Genomic DNA, 21,321 nt, shown 5'->3' with positions numbered 1-21,321 from the left:
CTTATCTGAGGCATGACTTGATAAATAATTGTTTGCAGAACATGAAGCATTAAGGCCAGAGTTCAGAAGCTTCTTTTCTCTATTCTCCAGCTAAGCAATTTTCAGCTGTAGCATCATGACACAATAAGCTGGTGGGAAGAGTGATCAGAAACAGGTGGCAAGGTCTCTTCATCAGGAGAAAGTCCTTATAAACACAAGTCAAATAAGGCAACATGAGCCAAAAGGGCTGCAAACAAAAACTTCTCATACTTGCTTGTGGAGGGAGCATATCTTTCCATAGACATTCTCCTCCTCTCTCCCCAACAACATATTTTATTGATCATCTCTTTGCTCATGGGAGGGAAAGGGAGGTTGAAGTTAACCACTTTTTTACTGAGGATGACATTATGTCACCACACATTCCAAGGTAGATCATGCACACGTTGTCTTGGTTGTGGTGGCTATAATATCTACATAATCTAATTTATTTTTAAAGCAATCATTTGTATAGCCCTTATAATTGCAAAATGAACCTTCACAATATATTTTGCTTCTGTAATTAGATGTATTGAATGCATAGCATTGGGAAATGCACAGTTAACGAAATGTTCAATTACAATTAAATTTTATATAGTTGTTTTTCATAAATTTGAAATGTATGTGTAACTAAATGTAAATGTTTCCCTGGATTATGGAGTGTGTGATGCAACAAACTTAAAAATATGAATCGTTGTTCATTAGCACTGTAAGATGGGAGTTATCACAAAAGATTCTGAAAATAAGAACACGTTTAAAAAATGGGGAAAAGTCTTGTTGAACTGAAGAGGGAAGGATCCAAACGGTTCTATAGACATTTTTCTCACAGATCTATAGAATGATAGGGTTTTATTAACTATCCTACAGAATTCTATAACATTGATAAAATTCTCTGACAAATGCTACAAGATAATCTTTCCATTGTTTTTTTGATCTATTTCCTATTTGAGACTTTAGGGCCTTTCCAGTAAGAAGACAGAATGTTTGTTTATTTTTTATGAAATAGACTTGTTTTCTTATTCCTGACATGTCTGCAAATGTAGTATTTGTACAATTTTCTTTTTTCTTTCCTTTTTTTCATTTGTAAAACACATCAGTAAAAAAGCACAAGCAATATTTTTCAAATTCTGGATGTCAGTGGAGGTTTCAGTGCATTTGGAAGGCAGCTGAGTCTTTAGGTGTTTGCTTTTGATAGAAATCAAGTGAATTATAAAATTGTAAAATATTACTAAAATATATTACACGAGTATTTTTAAAATAAATATGCAGTTACATTAGTAGAAAATTGCAAAGTTAGAATATCCTAATTACAACAAACTTTTGCCCCAAATTTATTCCCCATTAATACATGGGATTATGTGGGGTGTAAATTATGATAGGATTTAGAACATATGGAACAGTTTGCTGGATACAATTTTATATTCCCAGTAATAGCTGCTGATCATTGGTTGGTTTAGTGAGCTGCAAAACTGGTTGGTTATGTTATGCTGCTAATAGTACCAAGGTTGCAGGTTTATTTCCTCTTCAAGACAAAATTTAATTCAGGAGAATATTTGAATTTTAATGAACCATAGAAAATACAAAGTAAAATTCAAATATAGGACATAATTTTGGAAACACTGGTGCAAGTGCATAACTTGACTCCTGTGAGCAGTCCCTTGACTTCAATTCATAAACATTTGCAGGCTCAAAGATAAAGTGTGTCCTTACCTTATTATATTGGAACTATTTCCACATATAGCCTTCCTTGTCAAATACTGGATGGAATATTCCTGCATTTGCAGGGAGAGAGACAGAATAATCTAAGTGATCTGTCCTATCTCTAAGGCATGTGATGTTATGATCACTCAGTGAGTTACAGGTATATCTACGAAGAACAGAGAAACTAAAAATATGCTTCCCTGGAGGTCTGGAATATTTTGCTGGAGCAGGTCCTCTACTGATGTAAATTGTCTTAGCTCCATTGACTGCAATGACAATTTATGCCAGCAGAGGATCTCCCCCCTCCCTCTACCCTTTTCTGGAGGAGTGGAATCAGAGGACTACATGCAGTCTTACTAACATTTACCCCAGAATGTGCAACCAGGGCTGTTACATGGAAACAAACAGTCACTTCCTGTAGCTTAAAAATATTAATTTCGTGCCTGATGACCAATATCCAATGGCACATACTTTTCGAATAAAAAATAAAAAGTCTGAGGAACTAAGCTATGAACATATTTGAGAAATATCCTACATTGTAATACAATTTTTTGGCTTGTGAGCACTAGGAAAAGTACTGCAAGTCACATCTCCAATAAACAATATACAAATGGTTAAATTCATCCTTATTATAAATCCATTGATTTTAGTGGAAGTCCAGAAGGGACAAATGTGGACCATAGTATATAGGGTATACACATTAGTAGGAAAGTGATGGACCCATTAATTATGTTTTCTGGGATAGTTAAAATCACATCTTTTTTCTAAAGGATATTATTAAATTGAAAAGGAACGCTGAGTTGTATGTATACGGTGACCAGAGGGCAAGTGTGAAAAATTGGGATGGGGTGAGGGGTAATAGATGCCTATATAAGAATTAAAAAACAAAATTGAGACTGTCCCTATAAAATCAGGACATCTGGTTACCCTATGTACATACGTATATGGAGCCAAATACTGAGCCATTTACTGATAGGGTGCCTGACTCAGTTCTTACTCATTACTTATGCTAAGCTTTCCTAAACTTCTATAAGCTGAGCCCCCCCTTCAGGAAAATGAAACCAATTGCACAGTGTTGCAAGGTGGTGTTAAACCCTAGTCAAAATGAGTCATCATTCCGTGTAGTCCTTCCCAACATGGTACTTCCTCTCCTTTCTTACATGTTTGAGCTGTGACACTTACTTGTTTCTTTTCTAAAGGTAGTGAATAAAACAACTATACGTTAGGATCCAATGTAATACTTTATTAGGAACACCACCTTATTTATAAATCCAAATATCTGTGGAACTGAGTCGAAGTATAACCAGTTAACGTGAGTCTGAGTCATGTCTTTCTCCTCACACCACACCTTCCCTTAAGTCTTTTGTATGAGGAAAAATCCCAGTACTATGTGGACTTCAACATTCCAGGCTCTTCCAAACCAAAATAATGGTGAATGTCCCAGTATTCACACGTGTTACATTGTAGGTCTCTGTAGCTAGGGTGATTAGGTGAATCTCCTCAAAGAAGGAACAATTTCCAGTCACTCAGCCTCTTTAAAAAAACACATTTTTAAGTAGCTGGTGGAATAAAGCATTAGAGGACTTCATTAAAAAAAAAAAACCAAAAAACCCTAGATGCACTTTCAGTCGCTTTTAATCTTAAATTTCTCATTACAGGCTAGGTTACATAGATTTTCTTCTTTAGTTACAGGAATAGAACTGAACCAATTGATATCATTTCCTCTGAGCCAGTCTCACAATTGCCAGCATGCTCTGCTGTCCTCAGGTAGATCGTCCCTTCCCTTCTGTTCCAGTGGGAATTCACTACCATGTTGATCAATAAGTTTCTTTGTTTCAGGGCCCAGATGGAATCCTTGTGCCTCAGACTGTAAGGTGTTTGTTTGTTTGTTCCCCCCAAACAACGTCACAATAGGCCCTGCTGAGAGCCTATCTAGGAAAATATCCCAGTCTTGACTGCTCCATTGTCTGGGTGGTTGGAATCACTCATTCCTGGTGAATTGTATTCACTGTCCTTGTGGTTGTCTTCTTCATGAGGGAGGTTGTTGAAACTGTTTGAATAAGTGAGGTGTCTGAGATCCTCTTCTATGTCTAACAAACAAGATTAGAGATCAAGCACACAGCATTTTGGGAAATACATAAAAGTACACAATACAGAGCCACTTGAGCATATATATATTTTGTCACAGGACCCAATCAGCTCCCATTCAGGCAAAAGAGTTTTTGTTTGTTTTTTTTCATTTGACTTCAATAAGAACTGGATTGGGCCCTTAAAGATATGACCAAACCAGAAGCTTGGGTGTCAAGTATGTGAGAAACTTTAAGGGGTTTATTTTTATTTTATTTTGTTTGGGTCCCCCCCTACCGACACCTTGTTTTTATATACAGGTGTCTATGGCATAGATGAATGTGATATGTTGGGGAAGAGTCAGCACAGCTTTTGTAAATGAAAACCGTGCCTCACCACCAATCTACTAGAATTCTTGAGGGTGACAACAAGCACATGGACCAGGGTGATCCAGCTGATATAGTGTACTTGGACTTTCAGAAAGCTTTTGACAAGGTCCCTCACCAAGGAGTCTGAAGCAAAGTAAGCAGTCATGGGATAAGAAGGAAGGTCCTTTTATGGATCAGTAAAAGATGGGAAACAAAAGGTGGGAACACATGGTCAGTTTTCATGTAGAGAGAGGGGTTAATTAGCAAGGTTTCCCAAGGACCTGTATTGGGGCCAGTGGTATTCAACATATTCATAAACGATCCAGAAAAAGGGTAAACAGTGAGATGGCAAAGTTTGTAGACAACATGAAATTACTCAAGATAATTAGGTCCAACACTGTCTGCTAAGAGTTAGAAAGGGACCTCACAAAACTAGGTGACTGGGCAACAAAATAGTAGATGACATTCAATGCTGATAAATGCAAAGCAATGAACATTGGAAAACATAATGTCATCTATACATACAAAATTATAGTGTCTAAATAAACTGTTACCACACAAGAAAAAAGATCTTGGAGTCATCGTGGATTGTGCTCTGAAAACATCTGCTCAATGTATGGCAGAAATAAAAAAAGCTTACAGAATGTTAGGAACCATTATGTAGCCTTTTATTTTATGTAAAGTGAATTTTGTAATGTAGTGTTACACCATCAGTGATTCAGCTTTGGTGGCTACAGTTTTAAGCTTAAAAGAGTCACGTTTGCTACTTGCTTCAGATTTAGTGTCTTTAGGAACACAAAAAAACCACATACACTCACAAGTACAAGATTTACTTTGTTTTACAAGTTTTATTAAAGTTACAATTAAAGTTATGATTACCCAAGCATATAGAAATTTTATATAGATTTATACAGATTTAGTCACAAATATGGTTATACTTACATCCTCCTAGATAGTGTTAGTGTCTGGCGGTTATTTATGATTATCAATAGAGTGATGGTTCCTGCTGGAGTTTCCCATAGGGAGGGTGCTCAGTTTCCTTAATCTTGGCCCCCTATTTTTATAATGTGATTTTGACTTTCCCTTATTAGTATTTATGCACATAGTGCACTCTGCGTTCAGGATTTATGTTAGAAAAATCGGAGTACCAGGTATTTTGTAAGCAAAAAATTACTCTTACTATTAATTTTTTTTGCAATATCACCCATTGGTACATTTCTCCCCATAAACCGGTGGCATAGGGTCTTTTTTTGGTAACTTATGTTAAGTTAAGCATTTCTTAACTCTCTGGCTTAGTATGGCTAAGCTAAAATCTTACAGGCCTCAGCCTGTAGGCCTTGTTTTTTAATCCTACTTACTTAAATATGAGGAGAGATTACAAAGACTGGGATCTTAGAGAAGAGATGACTAAAGGGGGATATGATAGAAGTCTATAAAATCATAAGTGCTGTGGAAAAAGTGAATAAAGAGGTATTATTTTCCCCTTCACTTATCACAAGAACCAGAGTCACCTAATGAAATTAATAGGCAGAAGATTTAAAAAAAAAAAAAGTATTTTTCATGCAGTGCAGTCAACCTCTGGAACTCTTTGCTAGGGGACGTTGTGAAGGCCAAAAGTATAGCTGGGTTAAAAAAAGAATGTAAGTTCATGGAGGATAGATCCATCAATGGCTGTTAGCCAAGATGGTGAAGGATGCAACCCCATTCTCTAGGTGTTCCTAAACCTCTGACTGCCAGATACTGGGACTGAATGATGGGGGATGGGTCACTTGATAGTTGCCCTGAATTATCTGGCACCAGCCACTGGTGGAAGACAGGATGCCGGTTCCTAGAGCAGGGCGACAAAGGAGTGACAAGATTATGGCGATCAACAGGTGGCTCAGGCATTGGTGTTATAAGGAGGGCTTTGGGATGTACGGTCATTGTGAAGCGTTTACGGATAGAGGACTGTTCGCTCAGGATGGACTTCATCTAAGTAAGGAGGGAAATAGAATTCTAGGATGGAGGCTCGCCGACCCTATCAAGAGAGCTTTAAACTAGGAAGTTGGGGGAGATGGTTGGGAGATGTCCAGGAGATCTCCACGCCGGAATATAACCTGGAGAGGGAAGTAAACAAAGTGAGAGGGGATACCCTTGCGGACCAAAGAACTGATCCAAGGAGGAATAGTGGAGTAGAAACCAGAGTAACGGGTGATGCTGGTGGCAGAAGGTCTGTGCACGACGGGGGAAAGAATGTCACTGACGCTAAACGCCAAAAATTAAAATGTCTGTACACTAATGCGAGGAGCCTAGGTAACAAGATGGAGGAACTGGAGCTACTGGTGCAGGAAATGAAACCGGATATTATAGGGATAACTGAAACCTGGTGGAATAGTACTCATGACTGGAGTACAGGTATTGAAGGCTATGTGCTGTTTAGAAAAGACAGGAAGAAAGGCAAAGGTGGTGGAGTAGCCTTGTACATCAATGATGAGATTATCTGTAATGAAATAAGAAGCGATGGAATGGATAAGACAGAGTCTGTCTGGGCAAAAATCACACTGGGTAAAAAAGCAACTAGAGCTTCCCCTGAGATAGTGCTTGGGGTGTGCTATAGACCGCCAGGATCTGATTGGGATATGGATAGAGACCTCTTTAATGTCTTTAATGAAGTAAACACAAAGGGGAAATGTGTGATTATGGGAGACTTCAACTTCCCGGATATAGACTGGAGGACGAGTGCTTGCAAGAATAATAGGGGTCAGATTTTTCTGGATGTGATAGCGGATGGATTTCTTCATCAAGTAGTTGAAGTACCTACGAGAGGGGATGCCATTTTAGATTTGGTTTTGGTGAGCAGTGAGGACCTTGTAGAAGAAATGGTGGTAGGGGATAACCTTGGTTCGAGTGATTCAGTTCAAACTAGATGGAAGGATAAACAAATGTAGATCTGGGATTAGGGTTTTCGACTTCTCGAGGGCTAATTTTAAAGAGTTAAGGAAATCAGTTAGAGAAGTGGATTGGACGGAGGAACTTGTGGATTTAAATGCGGAGGAGGCCTGGAATTACTTTAAGTCGCAGCTGCGGAAATTGTCGGAAGCCTGCATCCCAAGAAAGGGGAAAAAAAACATGGGCAGGAGTTGTAGGCCAAGCTGGATGAGCAAGCAACTCAGAGAGGGGATTAGAAAAAAGCAGAAAGCTTACAGTGAGTGGAAGAAAGGCAGGATTAGCAAGGGAAGCTACCTTGGTGGGGTCAGAACATGTAGGGATAAAGTGAGGAAGGCTAAAAGCCGCATTGAACTGGACCTTGCAAAGGGAATCAAAACCAATAGTAAAAGGTTCTACAGCCACATAAATAAGAAGAAAACAAAGAAAGAAGAAGTGGGGCCGCTATACACTGAGGATGGAATGGAGGTTAAAGATAACCTAGGCATGGCCCAATATCTAAATAAGTACTTTGCCTCAGTTTTTAATAAGACTAGTGAGGAGTTTAGCGATGATGGAGGGATGATAAACGGGAATGTGGATATGGAAGTGGATATTACCGCAACTGAGGTAGAGGCCAAACTTGAACAGCTTAATGGGACAAAATCAGAGGGCCCAGACAATCTCCATCCGAGGATATTAAAGGAACTGGCGCGTGAAATTGCGAGCCCGTTAGCGAGAATTTTTAAGCAATCGATAAACTTGGGGTTGTGCCATATGACTGGAGGTTTGCTAACATAGTTCCTATTTTTAAGAAAGGGAATAAAAGTGATCCGGGTAATTATAGGCCTGTTAGCTTGACGTCTGTAGTATGTAAGGTCTTGGAAAAAATTTTAAGGGAGAACATAGTTAAGGACATAGAGGTCAATGGTAATTGGGAAGAATTGCAACATGGATTTACTAAAGGTAGATCGTGCCAAACCAATCTGATCTCCTTCTTTGAGAAGGTGACGGATTACTTAGATAAAGGAAATGCGGTAGATATAATTTACCTAGATTTCAGTAAGGCGTTTGACACGGTTCCACATGGGGAACTGTTAGTTAAATTGGAAAAGATGGGGATGAATATGAAAGTTGTAAGGTGGATAAGGAACTGGTTAAAGGGGAGACTCCAGCGGGTCGTATTGAAGGGTGAACTGTCAGGCTGGAAGGAGGTCACTAGTGGAGTCCTTCAAGGATCGGTTTTGGGACCGATCTTATTTAACCTTTTTATTACTGACCTTGGCACAAAGAGCGGAAATGTGCTAATAAAGTTTGCGGATGACACAAAGCTGGGGGGTATTGCTAACATGGAGAAGGACAGGGATACTATTCAGGAAGATCTGGACTACCTTGTAAACTGAAGTAATAGTAATAGGATGAAATACAATAGTGAGAAGTGCAAGGTCATGCACTTAGGGATTAATAATAAGAATTTTAGATATACGTTGGGGACGCATCAGTTGGAAGCGACAGAGGAGGAGAAGGACCTTGGGGTATTGGTTGATAACAGGATGACTATGAGCCGCCAATGTGATACGGCTGTTAAAAAAGCAAATGCGATTTTAGGATGCATCAGGCGAGGTATTTCCAGCAAGGATAAGGAGGTGTTAGTACCGTTATATAAGGTGCTGGTGAGACCCCATCTGGAATATTGTGTGCAGTTCTGGTGTCCCATGTTCAAGAAGGATGAAGTCAAACTGGAACAGGTCCAGAGACGGGCTACTAGGATGATCCGAGGAATGGAAAACCTGCCTTATGAAAGGAGACTCAAAGAGCTTGGCTTGTTTAGCCTGGCCAAAAGAAGGCTGCGGGGGGATATGCTTGCTCTATATAAATATATCAGGGGGGTTAACATTAGGGAGGGAGAGGAATTATTTAAGTTTAGTTCTAATGTAGGCACGAGGACGAATGGGTACAAACTGGATATAAGGAAGTTTAGACTTGAAATTAGACGAAGGTTTCTAACCATTAGGGGAGTGAAGTTCTGGAACAGCCTTCCGAGGGAAGTAGTGGGGGCAAAAGACTTTTCTGGCTTTAAGACTAAGCTTGATAAGTATATGGAGGGGATGTTATGATAGGATAGTTTAATTTGGGCAACTGATCTTGGATTATCACCAGATAAGTGTGCTCAATGGTCTGCGGGGAGATGTTGGATGGGATGGGAACTGAGTTACTGCAGAGTATTCCTTCTTGGGTGCTGGCTGGTGAGTCTTGCCCACATGCTCAGGGTTTAGCTGATCGCCATATTTGGGGTCGGGAAGGAATTTTCCTCCAGGGCGGATTGGCAGGGGCCTCGGAGGTTTTTCGCCTTCCCCTGCAGCGTGGGGCATGGGTCACTTGCTGGTGGATTCTCTGCAGCTTGAGGTCTTCAAACCAATTTTGAGGATTTCAATAACTCAGTCCTGGGTTAGGGGTTGTTATAAAAGTGGATGGGTAGGGTTCTGTGGCCTGCCTTGTGCAGGAGGTCAGACTAGATGATCATATTGGTCCCTTCTGACCTATGAGTCTATGAGTCTATGCTAGGCCAGATGGAACACTGGTCTGACCAGTCTGTTCTCATGACTGTAACACACAAATGTTCTGGAGTATATAAGTTCCATTTTCAAAAGTGACTTAGGCTCCTTAGAAAAGGCATATGCCATCCCCACAAACTCCTTTCCATCTAATGCAGCCCTGTGGGTGTATCCCACCTTAATTTCCCTGACTGGGCATCAGTAGTTTTAGTTCAAAGTATCTGGATAAGGAGAAGCCCAAACCCTGTAAATGCAATAGCATGTCCCCTTTAATAAGGGCTCTAGGAAGGAGCAATTGTGCTGTTTCATAAGGACCTTACCTCAGGACCATGATTCAGAGCAGCCAAACAAAGTCTACACTACTTGAGTCTGGTATGTCATGTCTTGTCTCCTAGACCGTAAGAGAGACCTTCCCCTGCCACTAGCACTCTGCATAGTCTCTAGTACCCTCTCCCTTGCTTAGCTTCCTGTTCCTGCTCATATAGCCTAGGGCCAGGGCTAAGCAGAGGCTTCCTTGACTGCATTGATTGTATGCTCCAAGCTGTTCCTCAAAGGGGTAGTACATTCCTAAGTGCCTACATCATTTCTGAAAATGGAACTCTAGGCATTTTTTTAAAATTTATCCTAGACCCCTGGGGCAATATGCATATTTGGATTTTTGTGATTTTATTTTTAAGCACTTAGAGACCTTTCCATTTTGAGCACAATGAACGAACATTTTCAGTACTAGAGTTCGGGGCTTGCAAAGCTCATGGTTACAGGACCCCCAATTTCCAAGTGTGAAGGCAAACATCATCTTTTATTTAGAACCAAAAGTATTTACCCTTCTTGTTGTGAAGATAGTTCATGTTTTCAAGGCTCAGCACTAAGGCCCCTGATTCAGCAAACTACTTAAGCGTATGCATAAAGCGATCTCTATTTGGCAAAGCATTCCAAGAGTGTACTTAACTTTAAGCATGTGCTTGTACCATTCAAATCAATGGAATGCAAACATGTGCTTAAGAACTTTGCTGAATTGGGGCCCAAAACACCAATACTGTACAATAAGATATTTTCAGTACAAGTCACACTGAGCTAGTTGGGGGGAGGGAGGTGTGTGTGTTTGTGAACAGCTATATCTAAGAACAGGTTTTGTTAAACACATGATTCACCTCCATTCCTCTCCTTCCTCCTATATGGATATAGTTAGAAAGTGGAAACATACGGAGAAACAAATGTGTATTTTCCGTATGCAATATACATCTCCACACTTATTAATAATGTGTCTGCTCTGTTTGCGTTTCTTTTTCTCCTTTTTTTTTTTAATCCCATTTCAATCTGCTTCATTTGACAGGGTCTAGCTACAAAGAGTTTTATTAATGCAGAGATTCTTCCTTGGTTCGTTTCCAGCATCTCTATGCCAGAAATAACACAGGAGTACCCAAATAGATGTTGGGCTGATTAAGTAATCCATAGCACGATATAAACCTGCTTGAGGCTGATCTTATGAGCCAGAAAGAAAACAGTCCACTTTTTTTTTCTGTTAAACACTTCCTTGTAATCCAACAGAGCAGTGGGCTGAATTCAGGGCTGAGGTCAGTTGGTGCACTTCTACTGAAGTCAATTAAATTACGCCTCACGAAGTCTGAATCTGACTGCATATGATCTTATTCATATGACCCACTTTCACCATCTGTTGGTGTGGTCTTGGGAAGTGTCAGCTTTTCCAGGTCAGTTCCTAGACCCTCATCTTCGGTTAAGTCCATCAGCCCTTCAATTTTAGAGCTTGCAGAATGCTGGCTCTTTTCTTAGAGGCACCCCTGGTACAGGGCTGTGTCCCCTTTGCCATTCCATGCCTTTCCGCCTCTCCTTCCTTCTCTGTTACTCTCCTCTTTATAGCAGCATTTGTTTTCTCTCTTGGTTGTAACTGTGGGAGCCTGTCTTCACGACTGGCAGCTCTGGCAGCTGCGTGGGGTTGTGATCAAGCTGCTTGCTTGTCAACAGGAGACACTCTTCTTCCCCCCCTCTGTCTATACTCAGTATGGGGTTTGCAGACCCCACTACACCCACATATATTGTGTGGATTTAACTATCAACGAACAGCTATGACTTTTTTCCACTGACATAGTAGGGTGACGGATGAGAAAAAAATTAACTTGCTTTAAAGTGGATGATTTTTATTAAAGAAACACAAACTAAACAGCTGGAGCCAGATTATCATCCCTTGTTCCCTTTCCTGATAGGTGGAGAGAGTTCTTAGAAAGGAAAAAAAAGAAGAAGAAGAAAAAAAAACTCTTGTTTGAGTCTTTTAGATGATATCAAGGTTTTTATAATAACTGTCCTGTTGGCGAAAGGAAAGAAGTTAGTTGAGATGAGCTGGAGCTGTTGCTTTTAAAGTCCAATGCTGTTTCATCCTAGGTGGTGTTCAGCATTCAGTTGGAGCCAGTAAAAGTGGCAATGTCAGCTGGGTCCCTCTTTTTGGCACAGTCCAGCCGGGCCATTTTTTAGGATTAGGATGATGAAGGCCCAGGGTGGCAGCCGCGATGGTGAAACTCACTTTTCTCCCCCAAAGTCCTTTTTTAAGGACCCACAAAGGGAGTACTGAGCAGAATAGCCCATTCTTTCATTATTTTGTCCACCAATTAGGCCTAATTTCTGGCACAACAATTTTGATTAATTGATTTCTGGTTCCACACTTTAATTGTCTACCAAGGTTGATTTTATTACAGTCTTTGAATTATATCAATAAGTCTGTTTGTTTGGACTAATTCAGTCTGTCTCCCTTTTGTATCTTTTCCAAGCAACATTTGTTATTATCAGTTATTGTGACATCTTACTTTCATATACCTTTTACAATTGAACTCACAAATAGGGTAAACTTGTAGGCCCAATGATCACAACAGGACTCGCACTTGGGTCTTACCACTCCCAGGTGAGAATTCAAACCACCAGACTATCACAATCATATTCTCCCTTGGGCCCAATGACTATGCAAGTATTTTATACAAAAGGAGACAGCTTCAACAAGATAGAGTGAGAGGCCCACCCCAGAATACCTTATAATCCAGTAGTTAAGGCACTCACCTGAGAGATGGGAGCTCCAAGTGGAAGTCCCTGCTCCAATGAATGTTTGTTTATACAAAGAGAAAGAGCTTGAGAGGTCCACCCCAGGATTTGGGTGAGGGAGGATAAGAGGAATGTTCAACATGTTTCCTTTAACCCATAAGGGATTTATTTGTTTTACGAAAATTTTTCAGGATTTTGGGATTTGGTTTGACCTGGATTGAAACTTTTTTGGCAACTACAGCAAACTGAAAAATCAGTATATCAAGCAGAAAAAATGCTCTAGAGCTCCAATTCAGCAAAGCACTTAAATATGTGCCTAAGTTCCATTGAAGTTAATGGACTTAGGCATAATTTGAATGTTAAGCATGTACTTAAGTGATGTAGTAGAGGCTCAGGTTCCAATAGAACTATGACAGTTTACAACAGCTGAGGATCTGCCCCATGACTGAAGAGGGAGTGTAGGTGCTGTTCTGTCCTTAATGGAATACATTGTGTGATGTTCCCTTTATCCCCTGATGCTCCTGTACACAGCAAACTTAAGGGAAAAAAGAGAAGTTATATTAATTATTATTTGTTACTAGATGAGTTAGAAGCATTCATTAGCTGTAAAACTCTAAGAAAAGAGTGTTTCTCATTACTTTATTAATTCAGTTTTTCAAGAAAAGAGCTTGAGCTATATGCATTTTTCAGACAGCTATGATTCCATTTTCAAATGGTCTCAGTTTCCTGTGAGCATGGGTCATGTTCAAGCAAATATGTCTTCATATCAAAAAGATGAGAAACCATTTTTTCAGTGACATTTCTGAATGAAGGTCACTTTTGGAGGTAGGAACATTTAGCATCAAATAGGCAAAAATATTGAGGTGGAATTTTGCAAAACTGAACAGTCTGAATATTGCACTTGTTTAAATGTTTAATGTTCTTTCCCCCCTTTAGTTCTTAGTTCATATGAACAAAAGTCTAGGATTCCTAGTCTAAAAGACAGACTACAAAAGACAATTACAACAAAGTGAAATACCACCTAATTTCTGTATGGAATTCCCTGTTAAGTCATCCTTCTGTTGCCAAGAGTTTGGGTTCCTAAGAAAGCAGTAGAAATCACAGCACTTTGTTAATGACTCTGATAAACAAAATATTTCATGGCTTTAATACAGACAATTGTAGAGTTGTCTGCAGATACAGTAGTATCTCTCTGTAAAGCATCTTTATTTGTCCCCAGTTGATTACAGTTTAACTAATCCAGTCTGCAATTGTTGTTTCTTCTGTTTCTTCTACTCTTATTTATACAGTCAATCAAAAACTTTCATCTAAAACAAAAATCCAATTTAATTTTAATTTAGCAACTAGCATTACACAAATAAGTTCAATAGTCTGAGGAGGGGAAATAAACAAAAAATCAAATCAAAATAAAACAAAACAAAAAACATCAGCAAAAGCCACCATAGTATAGTGTTGACTTTCTTGGTAAAAGAAGAGTATTTTTCCAAACATAAGTAATTCCCGGTCCATATTGACCTTGGCATAGTGAACAGGACCAGCTTTGGCAGTCGTGTGAGAGTCACTAAGTGGCCTCTTTGGAGCACAACCATATTTAAGTCTGACTGGAAGTTCAGAGAACTCAGGCAGAATGGTTAAGTGACTTGATTAAGGCCACCGTGAAGTCGGTGTCAGAAAAAAACAGTTTTATAAATCATAAATCACTTGTTTAGTTTACTAAACCTCCCAATGTATTGACTGAGCTTCCCCTCCTGACTCAGAAAACTACAAGCCTTTTCCGCTTAGCCAGCTAGCTAAGAGAGAGTTTGTGTTGGCTGTAGTGCGATCAGTAACAGCCTGGGTGGCACTGCTCGCAAAACCACAAATCAGTCTGTGTGGCTTCATCCTGGCCATCCCCTCATGGCCACAAGGAAGCCTTGCAAGTGACCCCTCAAACTCAGAAAAGAGGCTTTGACAGGTCCGACAACAGCAGCCCTCCTTAGATGCTGGTTTAACTTAAAATACAAAAGTCAACAAGTCTCCCATTCAGTTTTAAGCTGAGCACATTCCCACACTCCCCTGTGGCTCAGGGTCTCCCTCACTTTAAAAGGCCTTCCTAGCTGTAGACTCTCCCTTAGCTTCAGGATCTTCCCTGAAGGACCATTTCTCAGTCTCTACAGTCTCCTGTGCTTCCTGCTACCCTTCATAGGGAAATAGCTGATTTCGCTCAGGGGTGCCTCCTCAGTAATCAGCTTGGCTGGGCCCAGTCCTTTGGACCACAAAGTGGCAAGCCATGCTGTTAATTACACACACAATGACGTGTAAATCATGTGCCAAGCTTAATAGCAATGATTTGAAGGACATGACATAGGCTTGCATGGGGCAGAAACGATATGCACTATGCCAAGGAGAAATGTGGCTGTAGAGTAACTCAAGGAAATCCAGGGATGTTTGCATATAGCTTTTTTACATTGCCTCACTTCTCTGAGGCTGTAAAGCACCATTAGCCAATGCAGAGAGGAGCTCAGGGCTTGAACCCAATCCTTGGGGAAGTAAGGAAGGAGACCCTGGACTCAGTTCAATATGTGATTATCAGTTTGCTCAGGCTTGGAGGAAGGATATAAGTGAGGAATGGGAAAGATCCTTGTACTTACTCCCACCACACCACAAGTGCCAGACACAATCTAGCCTAGGTGAGTAGCAACATCCAGTAGTTTTGTGCAGAGAATAACTCTACACAGATGATGTTTCTGAAAACTCTATCATTTTCTGTGACTTAATAATTTGTTTTTCTACAACTTAATAATGCCAGGCTCTGGAATCACTGAAGACACTGGTTTAAATATACATCTGAATCTACATTAAATCTTACCTGCTTGCCAGATTTAGTTCTATGCTGGCAGGGCTGGCTCCAGGCACCAGCTTATCAAGCAGGTGCTTGGGGCAGCAACTCCGGAGAGGGGTGTCACTTTCACGTATTCGGCGGCAATTTGGTGGAGGATCCCTCACTCCTGCTAGGAGCGAAGGACGTTCCGCTGGATTGCTACAGATGGTGATCATGACTTTTTTTTTTTTTTTGGTTGCTTGGGACTGCCAAACCCCTGGAGCCGGCCTTGTATGCTGAAGGCCTCAGAGTCCTGCCACACCCATCCCAGAAAGGAGTAGAAGAGACATCCTCCAAGTGGCCTAGAGTGGTTGTGTGGAAGCAGCCAATGAGGGAGGCTGCAAGGAGCAACCAATCAGGACCCAGAAGACTCACATAAAAGGAGCTTCAGGGCGAGAATCACTTAGTTGCTGCCTGTGATGAAGGAAAGAGGATTTGTGTTCCTGGCTGACTGACTGACTAAAGGACAGATCAGTTGCTGGAAGGGACTGGGGGAAGTAAGAAGAAGATCTTGTCTGGCTGCTAGGATTGAATAAGAATTGAGCCCAGGAAGGGCTGCAGGAAGATAGTATCGTCAAGGAGAAAGCCCAGGACGTACGGTCCTATATTAGGGATGGGACTATTTAAAGACTGAGCCTGGAGAGAGCTACAGAGACACCAACAGAGATCTGTTGGGATAGACCCCTGGAGGACTGTATATCCCAGAAGGTCAGACTGTGTGTGACTTGGCTGGAGGGCTGAGTCACTTAGACCTACCTGAGAAACCTCTGACAGGGGTCACCACAAACAGAATGATATCCACACGCACCTGACCAGAAAGAGGTGTTTGTAAGAGATGGGAGCCACCCTATTACAATATAACACAAAGAACAAACTTCCTTGATGGATACAAAACAGCAGTTTTGTTCTCTTATAGGAACTTTTTTCACAGCATGGGGGCAGAGGGGAGGAAGAACTGGCCCTTTAAACTGGGCAGAGACACACAGCTGCAGCCCTAAAGCGGCTATGTTATAGGCAGTTGCTGTACCCTTGTCCTTATGGAGGAAGCATTTTTTTTCTTTCTGTTTTTCTTGTCTGAGCCTGAGGAAAGGGAAGATTTACACAGCACTGTTGTATCCTAGACAGCCTGCAAATGGAGGAAAGTTTTTTTTGTTTTTAAACTCCTCATGGACTGACAGTTTGGTGGAGGGTACAACACTTTTACTGTCTGGCAAAAGAAAAAGTTAATTCATTAGTACACATTCGTTTAGATTTTTATGAATGTTGTATGACCAAATGTCCCATAAATGCAATACAGACTCCTAAGATTATAAAAAAATAACATGTGAAAGAAAGAAGCAAAGTAGGGTAGGATTTGAGCAATGTATTATTCAGAAATACATATGTGACTGTTTTCAAATTTACCATTGACCTAGGACTGCTGAAAATAGTGAATCACTGGGTAAATTGTGATGCCTCACTCAGATTATCTTGTCTAACTTCTCTATACCATATTCAAGACAGGGTGTCTCTTTCTCCTTGCATAAATACACCACAACCTCAGTACAATGCCATCCGATATAACACAAATTTGAATATAACGTGGTAAAGCAGTGCTCCGGGGAGGGGCGGAGCTGCGCACTCTGGTGAATCGAAGCAAGTTCAATACAACACCGTTTCATTTATAATGTGATAAGATTTTTTGGCTCCCAAGGACAGAGTTATATCGAGGTAGAGGTGTATATCTAAGATTCCAAGGCCAGAAAGGGCCATTGGGCTAGTCTAATCTGATCTCCTGAATAACATAGAGGATAAAACTCCTCCCAAACCATTCCTAGAGCAGATCTTTTTTAAAATATCCAATCCTGATTTAAAAACTATCAGTAATAGAGACTCCTCTATGATCCTTGGTAAATTGTTCCAATGGTAAATTATGTTCGTGATTAAAAATGTATGCCTTATTTTCAGTCTGAATTTGTCTAGCTTCAACTACCAGTCATTAGAACACATCATACCTTTCTCTGCTATATTGAAGAGCCCATTATTAAATATTTGTTCCACATCCATATACTTATAGACTATATTCAAGTCACCCCTTAACGTTCTCTTTGTTAAACAAAATAGATGTGTCTTTCTGATTTTGTCACTATAAATCTTACTTTCTAATCTACTTCTCTGAAACCTCTCCAATTAATCAACATTCTTCCTGAATTGTGGATACCAGACCTGAACATAGTATTTCAGCAGTGGTTGCACCAGTGCCAAAAATATAGGCAAAATAATCTCTCTTCCTACTTAAGATTGCCCTGTTTATGCATCCCAGGATTGCATTTTCCCTTTTTGCCAGAACTTCCTGTTCAGCTGAATATCTATCACCCCCACTCCCCAAAATATTTGTCACCTCACACTATGGTAGAATTACTGTGCCTGGCAAATTGTTCCAGTGTCAGATTTTTATTATTAAAATATTTTTCCTAATAGATAAAGTTGAATTCATCCTTTTGTCATTTTAACTCATCACTATTTCCCTTCAAAGAATACCCAATACCTCTGCTATAGGAATTTTTTTTCTCCCTACTAATTATAAGGGGAGCTAGCACCTAGAGCTACAGGAAATCTAACACTTCCATTGCTCACAGCAGGCCTCTTAAATGCCGTAGGGAAAGCCCTTGGTTTAGATAAGTGCCTTTTCATTGTTCCATGAGATTGCATTGAGCTGAAATAAAAGAGAAATGTCAGTTCATATTGTTTATATTGCTCAGGAAAATGCTGGCAGCCTACAGTAAATAATAGCCAACCACGAACATTCCAAAGAGCTGACCCATGTCATTGCCAAAGCAGAGCAACTGCACACATACAATACCTGGGAACTGTTGGAGCAGTGAAAGACGGAGATAGGAGGGACTGACTGAGCTCCTGTCTCCCCTACCCAGACCCCTGGACAGCACATGATCTCATCTTATCCCCTCCCATAATGCTTGGGAAGCAAGAGAAAGTCAGGACATGCTCCCCCAGCTACGCTTTTGACCCAGCGTATTGCACTGATGGGCCATTCCCTATGGTGGACTATCAGCCCAGAGTAGGGGATAGTTAAGGCAGTCAGTCCTATAGTTCCTATGGAAGCAATGTGTGCTGAAGTGCTTAGGTTTCAAACCCTGATGATGATGCGTTGTTTTTTACAGTTTTATAAAATTTATTTTTAACTTTAAAAAACTAGCAAAATTACATAAACTCCCCATCCCCTAATTTAAAATAACATTATTTGGGACACAAAGTCAAACACTTGAAAGTTAGGAAATGATTTGTCCCTCTGTGCTTTTACATTATGATACAGTCTTTAATTATATGATCCCAAACTATTATTTCCACAGGACCCCTGCCTTCCTCAGCACACAGGCTGGATGCGTAAGGATCAATAGACTTCCACTGAAGTCAATGGAACTTTGCTGATTTATACCAGCTGAGGGATTTGGCACATAATAGGCAAAAAATACTGCCCTTCCTTGTGTGACTGGGTTGGTCACTGAGCGTGAGAAACACTGCTGGGAGAGTTTGGGGAGAGGTATGAAATCCCCAGGGCAGCTCACTCAACTATCATCATTCCCTGGCTTCAAGGATGGATGGTCAATTTTTTGGGAGCCTGCCTTCAAATTGTAGTAGGCAGCAGACAGTACTTTTTGTAGCAACATAGATCTCCACAGAGCAAATGCCCCCCGAGCCATCTTGTTCTGTACTCAGCACTTACCATTCCACCTCCTTCAGTCCACCTTGGAGAAGCCAGGGTATGGTGTTTGTCACTGAGGCTTAGATTTTTTTCCTGATAGTTTACTCATAATCCACATGCACCCGGGGAGAAAGACCTTTGGCTTTCAGTAAATATTTTATTGTGATTGTACACTTAGATCAGTGGTTCTTAACCTGGGGTGCACGCACCCCCTGGGGTTGCGAGATGCCCTTTCTGGGGATGTGAGACATGCCAGATTTTTTTAGATGGTAAATCATCGAAAACCCAAATTAAGCACCGACACACAAGTACAACTACTTTGTTTCATCGAACCTATGTATGTATTAACATTATACCTTTTTTAATGATTACTATAATATACAAACAAAATATATCTAGGTTTAACGAACTGACCTACTTCAATGATTTTTGATAAGAGGTGCAAGAACATATTTTGAGAACCAAAGGAGTGCAGGCTGCAGTAGTTAAGAACCACTGACTTAGACCAATAGTGCCTATTTCCAAGATACATTCAGCTAGTGTAATGGTCCTGCACTTTTAGCTTTTCTTTTGTCAGAATGCTTCAAGTCCATATATGTCAGATAGAATTTAAACAATAATTCAGAATATCTAAGGGGGGACAGGGCCGGCTTTAGGAACTGTGGGGCCCGATTTGAATACACAGCGGCAGTCTGGGTCTTTGGCGGCACTTCGGCGGTGGAGGGGTCCTTCACTTGCTCTGGGTCTTCTGCGGCACTGAAGAACCCCCGGCGCCAAAGTGCCACAGAACACCCGGACCACTGCCGGGTGAGTAAAATAAATTTAAAAGGGTTCCTAAGGTGCGGGGCCTGATTCTGGGGAATCGACCTAAAGCCAGCCCTGAGGGGGGAAATGAGAAAATAACAAACCTATCTTGTCTCAGAATGCCTATTACTGATACTGTAGATTAAGAAACAATTATGTAGTTGCAGAAGAATCCACCACCCCATTTACACTTAGCACTCCCAACTTTCACAAGCTCTTAACTTTTAAAAAAATACAGAACTAATTTTAGTTCAGATTCAGTTTAGATTTTTTATCTCTTTCTCTTCACCTGCAGAGTTTGAGGTTGTTTTGCCATGTACTTTAAAAAAAGTGGCTAAACAGTTTTAAATTTTTCCAATTTGATTTGAAAGCATTAAGTTCAGTTTGATTTGTTTTTTCAAACTTCTGTTATTTTGAATTCACTACTTTAGTATTATTTATTTGAATGTACCTAATAAAAGCTATGTTATGGAGGAACAATGATAATATTGCATTTCCTCATAATAACATTCAACAAAACTAATTTCATTATAATAAACTATATAAAGTTTTATTTGACTGTCTGTTATGCATATCAGCTATTTCCTCCCTTTCTTTTTAAACAATTGAATATAATCAAGTAAACATGCATCCCTGAAAGCCACATGCAAGAATCCAACCACATATCCCACTGGAAAAAATCAGATGTTAGTGTGGAAGAATCCTGAATTATAGGAGTTAAGAATGTATGTTTGTTATGGAAGTCATGGATTCTTTTGTTTTCATGTTTTGAAAAATATCTGACATTTGATCTTTTTGTGGTTCTTCTGTTTTCCCTACACAAATACAAAAACACTTACACTATTGCTAGCTGATTTTTATTCTATATAAAATATCAATCACATTCTAGATCAAACAAAAGCTGACTTTTTTTCTAGATTCCAAGGGAAACAACATACAAAGAACAAATATATGATTTCCATGGGAAAGATAGTGGAGTATCTCTGTCTAAGATTCTCCATTTTGAACCCTTTCTCAGCCCTGCCCCTTGGTTGACTGGCAGAAGAATAGAGAAAATCCATTAGCAAAAATTAGTAATTTTTGTCCAAAGACTTTCTAAACAAACTTGCAACTACTTATCGCCATACAGAGAGCAGGCTGTGTGATTCCCTCTCATTAGCCCTGATAGTGTCCTGCTAGTAGTTGAACAAGTGACTGCTGCTGCATCGTCCCATGGGTCTGGCTCCTTTTTCCCAATGGAATAGGAAATGTATGAACATAAATAATACAAGCATTTTCAAATTGATTTGCCACTTAGAA

Source organism: Gopherus evgoodei, chromosome 3 (genome assembly GCF_007399415.2).
Source record: "Gopherus evgoodei ecotype Sinaloan lineage chromosome 3, rGopEvg1_v1.p, whole genome shotgun sequence".
NCBI lineage: Eukaryota > Metazoa > Chordata > Testudines > Testudinidae > Gopherus > Gopherus evgoodei.
This window is presented reverse-complemented; position numbering follows the sequence as displayed.